The sequence below is a fragment of the Anser anser genome (assembly GCF_964211835.1).
Source record: "Anser anser genome assembly, chromosome: 24".
In the NCBI taxonomy this organism is placed as follows: Eukaryota; Metazoa; Chordata; class Aves; order Anseriformes; family Anatidae; genus Anser; species Anser anser.
Window position 1 is genome coordinate 653078 of NC_139745.1, and position 7926 is coordinate 661003.

At 51.5% G+C, this 7926-nt stretch overlaps 1 protein-coding gene across 3 annotated transcripts in view; it reads right to left on the minus strand.

The window, feature by feature from the left end:
* The window catches only part of LUZP1 (leucine zipper protein 1), a 50165-nt gene extending 48042 nt beyond the window's left edge, over positions 1 to 2123 (minus strand). The window contains exons 1-2 of one of the 3 annotated variants that reach the window (XM_083810161.1): positions 1914 to 2123; positions 362 to 429 (exon numbers count right to left, since the gene is read on the minus strand). The gene's annotated coding sequence lies outside the window, so the exon portion shown is untranslated. Of the gene's footprint in view, positions 1 to 361; positions 1518 to 1913 lie in introns of those variants that run through there. The other 2 variants (XM_083810162.1, XM_083810164.1) reach the window with 2 other exon arrangements.
* Between the last annotated feature and the right edge of the window lie 5803 nt (positions 2124 to 7926).

Sequence of the window (7926 nt, forward strand, 5' to 3'; positions counted from 1 at the left end):
CACCACAGCTGAGCAGGGTCCTGCTCCGCAGCCCCACACACAGCCAGTGTTCCCCAGCGCCTTTTGGAGCCTTCTGGGAGCCTGTCCAGCTCAACAGCTTGGCAGGCAGCAAACGCAGGAAGAGAGAGCAGATCCTTTTCTGCTGTATGAGCAAGCTTAATCAGTACTGGGAAGAGTTCGAGTACCGGAGCCAGTGCAGCCATCCTTACTGCCGTGGATCCGACACAATAGAGGAATTATGCTTCTGCAAGTACCACCGACGTGAAATGGCCACGTAGCACACTGCGCCTACTGAAACACACTGACTGGCCATGGGCTTTATTAACTAACCAAAGCATATAATTGTTGGTTTTGTACTCACACATGTAGTAGAAATACAGAGGAATACTGTCCCTCTTCATTATCCAGTAGGCAAGGAAATGCGTGTCTCTGCCAAAAGACCGTAGGCATATGGTAAGTAACTGCATTTTTTCTAAATCCTGAATGCCGAAGAAAACTCCAGGGTTGTAAAATATTTCCCCTTTTACTATCATCACTATGCAGTACCGCTTAGGAGAGATTCCGCCCAGGAAGCTCTCAGTTCAACTAGAGACTTGATAAGAAACAACCTCAATGCATGCTGCAATTGTGAGCACTATTTTCAGTGACTTTGTGGAGAATTTTAATAGCATTTATGCACCTATTAAAATCTAATCCAACTACACCTAATCAGAAGGTGCTGACTAGTTGGTATGGTCACTTTAACTTAGGTTTGATTGGTTTAAAGGCTTCAAGTGCAGCATTAGAAAATAAAATGCAAATTTGCAATGAAAGTGTGGTCACCAAGGACAACCACCAAAGGTCTGCTACTCCACTTGCTCTACATACCAACAACTTGTGACACCTGGCAAAGCCAATTGCAGTATTTTAGTAAGTTTTATGAGGAGAAAAGAAAGGAGATTCTGTGATGTTAAATCAATGAATTCCCTCAAGACAAGGGAGCAAAGAGGGCTTAACCTGATTAACAAGAGAGCATCAGAGAAGCTCACACATAACAGGGAGAACATTATTCATCATAAATAAGAGCGGGTGGGCTGGGAAAGAGAGGAAAAATCAGATAAATAACTGACAGGAAAGCAGGTAGATAGTTGCAGGAGAAAAAAAACAAAAACTGATGGCTATTCACAGGAACCCCATGCCTTAAGCGTCTAGAAACCTCAAGAAGGTCAACTACACGATAACCGTAGCAGAGAACCCTACGCCCAGCGTTGGACGTGTATTAGGCATTTATTTGTCTCCAAAACGTCGGTGAATTTCCGCACGCCTTTGCAGAGTACCCGCAGCGCTCCAGCCTGGCGAAAAGGCCGTGTGCCTTCCGGCCGGCCGCGCCGCGACCCCGCGGCCAGCCGCGGGCCCCGCTCCGTCCCCGCCGCCGGGTGAACGGCTGCTTCAGGAGCTCGGGAGATTCCTCGGAGGCAACCGAGCAGAGCCCGAGCCCGCCCGCGGGCGGCTCCCACCGGCGGCGGGGCAGCCCCGCGGGGCGCCGCACTGCTCTCGCCGAGCTCCCCGGAGCGACCGCCGCGGGCCGCGCGGGCGGGCCGGGCGCGGGGCCAGTGCCGGAGCCCGCCAGGCCCCGGCGCGGCGGGGCAGGCCCGGCCCGGCCGTTCCCGGCAGCGCGGCCTCGCCGCGGTCGGGGTCTCGCCGCCGCCGCGCCGCGGGCGCCCCGGTCCCGCGGCACCCGCCCGGCGCGGGCGGCTGGAAGGCGGTCTGCCGGCAGCGCAGACAAAGCGGATGCCTCGAATTCCTCCCCACCCCGCCGGTCGGGCGGAGGCGGCGGCGTCGCGGGGCTCCGGACGGGGCCGCGGCACCCGCCCGCCCGCGGCCCTCCCCGCCACCCTCCGCCGAGCCCGCCCGCGGCGCCCACCTCTGCCTACCTGGGCAGCGGCAGCGGCCGCGCTCGGCCTCCGCCCGCGGCGCGCTCGGTCCGCGCGGGCAGCCGCCGGGCCGACCCGGGCTGGGGCAGCCGCGCCGCGACTCGGGCAGCCGCAGCCCGCGGGGCTCGGGCTCGGGCTGCGGGTCCGGCCGCTGACAATGAGAGGCGGGCCGCGGCACCGGGCGGCGCCTGGCGTCACCGCGGGGGGAGCAGGGCTGGCGGGGCGGGGGGCGGGAGCACGGCGCTGCCGGGCGGGGCGGGGCGGGGCGGGGGTCCCGGGCCTAGGCCCTGCTCCTGCTCCGTGCCAGCGGGCCCGGCCGCGGTACCGCCCCGCGGCGCCCTCCGCCGGCGCCCGGGCCCAGATCCTACGGCTTCCTTCGCTTTCTCCGTAGTTGGGAGAAGCCGGTGAGGGAGCTTCGGCCATTTTGGGGGAAAGCCGGGCGTGGGGCTGCCGGCTCGGACCAGGCCTCGCGCAGCCGGGCGGCCCTGCGCCCGCCGGGCCCCGCTGCCCGCCCGGCCGGTCCCGGGGGCGCGGCCGGAGCTAACTTTATCTTAGTGCCTCCGGTGGAGCAGGTGGAGGTGGCCTGGAGGAGGCTGCGGTCCGTGGAGAGCCCCCGCAGGAGCAGGCCCCGGGCCGGAGCTGCAGCCCGTGGAGAGGAGCCCACGCAGGAGCGGGGGGCCTGGGGGGAGCTGCCGCCCACCCGTGGGGGACCCGTGCTGGAGCTGTTTGCTCCTGGGGGATGGACCCCGTGGTGCGGAGCCGTGTGGGAGCAGTTCTTGAAGAGCTGCAGCCCCCGCAGGCTCATTTCGGGAAGGACGGCATCCCGTGGGAGGGACCCCACGGGGAGCAGGGGCAGAGAGGGACCGAGAAGGAGCAGTGGAGACTGTGTCATGGACTGACCGCAGCCCCTGTTCCCCGTTCCCTTGCACTGCTCAGGGGGAGGATGTAGAATAGGGTGGGTAGAGTGAAGGTGTTTTAGTTTCTCACTGCTCTAGTTTGTTAGTAATGGGCAATAAAATACCTTAATCTCCCTATGCTGATACTGTTTTACACGTGAGGATGATTGTTGAGTGATTTCCCTGTCCTTATCTCAACCCTTGGGCCCTTTTCATCTTATTTTCTCCCCCTTTCCTTTTGAGGAGGGGGAGTGAGAGAGCGGTTGTGGTGGAGCTCAGCTGCTCAGATGAGTAAAACCACCACAGGTATGTGCAACCCAAAGATGTTTAGATGGAGCTGGAGACAAGAGGCCTTGTCCAAATGGACCAGCACCAAATGGAAAAAGCTGCTCAAAGTATTTCTCTGCTATTAAGCAAAACCCCAGGACTAACGTAATACAGAGTTTTTCCTAGAGGGTGGTGTGATGATGGACACTGAGAGTGATAGCTATCAATGCCTTTGTATAGCATTGGGCTGGAACTGCCCATTTGGGTCAAAGGAGGATCGGGTCAGCAGCTGATGAGTGCTTCCAGCCCGCAGGCAGACTTGGAAGTCTTATAATGCATTGTCCCCTTTTACTAGTAGGTGTGTTAGCTATAGTCCAATACTGTATATTTATTACAATACTGTTATGTATATATATTCCAGTTTATTCCAAATAAATTTCAGGCAATGCCAAAGGAAGATGCTTCAAGTGCTAGGTGATTCATCTTGTAATGCTCTGGTAGAATATTGTGTGTGTTCACATGGAGTTGCAGGAATGCAATACCAAGAACACAACAGTGATACAATATATCTTGTTAGTACAAAGATTCACCTAAGACATTTAGTTGTGTTGTGTTTTGACATTTCATGGTGTGCCCTTATGACCAGGAAAACCATTTAGTGAACTGAACTGCTCCCCAAGGACAAGGAAGGAACAAAAAACAAGTGAAAAATGTGTGCTTTCTGCTCCCTGACAACGTGCCACCTGTTGGCTCCTGTGCCTTGCTGGTGGGAGAAGCCTGGGGGATCCATTCTGGGACATGGGCTAGTCAAAGGGCCCATCTCTGCCAGCAGGTTCGGCACCATCATCTTGGGTGCCAGGTGTAGAAGGCTGCATGTAATGAGTGGGACCTGCAGCAGGGCTGGGCTGACACCCCCAACAATTGGCTGGCTATGCTCATACTTACTGAAGGCTCACCAAAATGCTTCGTCATTCTAGCATATCCCAAAGGCCCAGAGCTCAGCTCATGGCCCCTGGCAGCACTATCAAGTTTCCCCAGGGTGGCAGAGGTTAGGCTTTGGAAATGGCAGCTAAGTCACAGCTCTTGAAGAAAAGTCCCCCCTGGAGCCCAGGGATGAAAACACTGTTCTAGCACTGACCAGGGATGCTGAGACTCCTGTACCACAGTCTCCAGGAGGACAAGGTCAGTTATCTCCTCAAAACTCCACGCCTCTGATATGCTGTGGAGGTATCCTCTTAGGGCAGAAGGGAGTGATTGGTCTCACAGTGTGCATTTACTATCCTTGTTCCCAGTTCAGCCCCCAACATTATGGAGGTTTGGGTGCTGGGATAGATACAGGGGGACAACATTCAGGAGAGGATGTGAAGGGAAGGGCCAGAAAGTGGGATGTGTCTCCCCACCGTAGGCTCTCTCCTTGGTGTATCCTTCAGTATCATCTGTGTGGATCGCACCTGCTTTTGTTGTTAGCAGTTGGCTGCAGTGGTCTGTGCGGGATCACTCCTGGCACCCAGGTAGGCTACTTAGCAGCCATTGATGGGTATCTGAGGAAGACGGGTTTCTAGTGGTAGTACTGGCATTCTGCTTTGAGTTTTGGAAAATCAGCACCCATCCTTTCAAGCCAAGAGATGGCCATTGTACCTGTGCCCCAGGCCTTAGTGAGTCCTCATCATGCATTCAGTCTCTTCTCCCAAGCAATAAGCAAAAGGACAAGAGGAAATGGCTTCAAGTTGCGCTGGGGCAGTTTAGGTTGGATATTAGGACAAATTTCTTCACTGCAGGGGTTGTGAGGCATTGGAACAGGCTGCCTGGGGAAGTAGTTGAGACATCATACCCAGAGGTATTCGAAAGACACGTAGATGTGGTGCTTAGAGACATGGTTTAGTGGTAGACGTGGCAGTGCTAGGTTAATGGTTGGGCTTGGTGATCCTAGGGGTCTTTTCCAACTTAAATGATTCTCTGATTAATGCAATCAACAGAGTCATGCTCATTATGGGCTATGGAGGATGCTTCTCAGTCTCCTGTGCCACAATATGTCAGCAGCATTTGGACAATGAACTGATGGGAGGCAGTCAAGGGAGGTGTGAGGGAAATACTGAGGAACATGCTGAGCTCTAAGGAGAAATAAAGAAGAACAAAGAAGCCAGAAGGTTCAGATACCAAAACTGTATCTGAACCAGCTTCCAGGTGAGGATTCCAGTGTGAGGAAGAGACAGTGACTGGAAAACCAGGGAATGTCAGTGTGTCAGACCTCTGGATCAGCATGGGAGACGCCCTACCCACTGTGGTGGAAGTGGCATGGCTGCAGCTGACGATACCATGGATGTGGCAACAGGCCTGCAGCTGTCTGAGGAGATACGCTGGCGAAAAAAGCTGTGTTGTAGGGTTAGAGAAAGTTTTCTCACAGAAAAGGAAATGTGATGCATGACCTAAAGGAAATGAGGAGAAATAAGGAAGCTCTAGCTGTCCTGAGGGGAAGGAACACTTTTTTTCCTTTCTTATTTGTGGGGACTTAGTGCGTCCAATGGAAGCATCAGACAAAATGGCAGAAAGGGGCAAGTGGGGACGTAAGAAAGTGCTGAAGGCAGACCTAGCTCTGGGCTGCAGTGGGGAATACTGAGCCAAAGTTTGGCAACAGAGGCAACCTTTTGCCAAAAATTGGCAGAGGAGACAAGAACAAAGTCAGGGAGCCCAACTCACCCTGAAGAGTAAAGGGAACTAGCAGCGGGGCAAGCTACGCAGGGGCTGGAACAGGAAGAGGAAAGAGGATGCAGAGGCACAGGGCGAGGGAGGAGAAGATACACCAGAGGTTATGCTGTTGGTGCTGTGCTTAGGGTGGGCTGGAGAAGGTCACTGTGCTTGTGTGCTTGATATGAATAGCAGAGTGGGTTAAAGTTGGGAGGGAAGCAGTGATCTCTTTCCCCCAGGTCTCTTTCTTATCTCAAAGACTGTCACTGTGGCGTGGCAGCTTCCTCTTCTTATAGTACTTGGCAGAAAAGGTTGTGTATTCCCAAGGGTGCAGAGTGTAAATAATGTGACCAGAAATGAGGTGGGGGGAGGGGAGATGAAACGCCCATAAAATCATGAATAGTATGGGGAAGCAACAGAAACTGTCAGCATGTCTGACAACAGAAGGGTGTAGCAGGTTTATACAAACAAAAGTAGCTCTTGCAGTTTATGCACTGCTTGATAGCATGAGAAGTGCATGACCACAGGATGCCACAAACACCAGAGATATGAGTAGGAAAAGGGATTAGACAGGCTCACGGGTAACAGATTTCTCAGTAGCTATGAAAAATATCTAGTCATCTAGTCTGTGAAGTGCCTGAAGTGACTTTTCAGATGCTCTTTCTGTTCTGTACTTGCTGTTTCTATGGTGAATTTAAATGAGGTATGTAAGTTGATCTAACAGCTTGCTAATGATGATACATGCAGTTCTGTCCTGTCCTCCTGAAACTACTTTTGAGTCTGTCCTGCTTCTGTTGCACCACTTCTAGCATTTGTTCTGTTCATTAAACTGGCAGAAAATTAACACGAAGTGAATACTTTTCTGCCAGTTTAGTGAGTTGAATCAGCCCACGGGTTTATGAGCCAGTGGCATCCATCAAAACAAAATTTTTTGTTGTTCTCTGCAAGGAAGATGAGAAGTTTTTTTTAATGGCAGTTGAAATTCTTACATTATTACTTGATTGCAGGGCTTCAACCTTTAAGTATTAACATCAGGGTCATGATAAGATCCCAATATTTATTGAATTAGCTTCTAAAAGCTTCTGACAGAGCTGGAGCCTTGGCTATGCTAGGTGCCACACAGACTTTAGGAATATGAATAAACACAGTTAAGTGGGGAAAAAAAAGAAACATTGACTCCTATGTTGTAGTTACAAGATTCTACCATGATGTCCCCTGGGAGCCCACAACCATATCAAGGTACAGCAACAAAGGTACTGATCTCTGAGAAGCAAGCAGCAACATCAGAAACAGGACAATGTCATATTCAGTTCATACCATCTTCCTCCTGGTAACAAAGCATATGCTGTGGCATTACAGTGACAGTGCCACATCATCTTTAGACCAAGGCTCTTCATCTCTGTCTTCACCAGCATCATAAGACAGAATCTGACATATCGGGAGAACAGCATAATGGGTAGTGGTTGCTGTTGGCAGTAATAAACGGGATTTGCATGCACTCAGAGCTAGGTTTGTCTGAATATGTTAGACAACTCCAGTACAGACTCAAGTCTCATTTCAGTCTTTCTTCCAAGGCAGTGGAAATGTCATTAAAGTCAACTGAGTTTAGGGGGTATTTCACCCCTTCCTGGAGCAGACATCATAAAAATATCAGCTGAATTAGGCATACACATGAGACCAGAAGGATGCCTTTGAGAGTGCCAGGAAAGCTAGCTAATGTCATCGCAAGACTGCTTTTTATAATTTTTTGAAAGGTCCTAGGGAAAGTTCTGGTAATTGAAAAAAAGACAGATGTCTTCTTCCTTAGTTGTTGGAATATCCTGCACTGAAATCTAATTGCAGAGTTCTGCAGTGAACACACAATGCTTTGACTTTTATTTATCTAATTCTTCTGTTTTGAATAAATTCTAATTTGTCATTGAAATAACTATGTGTTGGAACAACCACAATATGTACTTCTTTACAAATTAAAAAAAAAAAGTGTTTTACTTTACCTTTGTGCTCAATATTACCAGAGTTTAACTGGAGAGGCTCTTAGAAATCACGCAGCTCTCGTGTGCCTTCTTTGAAATGCATTTGTATTCTCTTGACTGTGATCCACAGACGATTAATGACACGGTAAATATGGACATTGATCTCTGACATAACAGCCTCCTCCTTTCAGC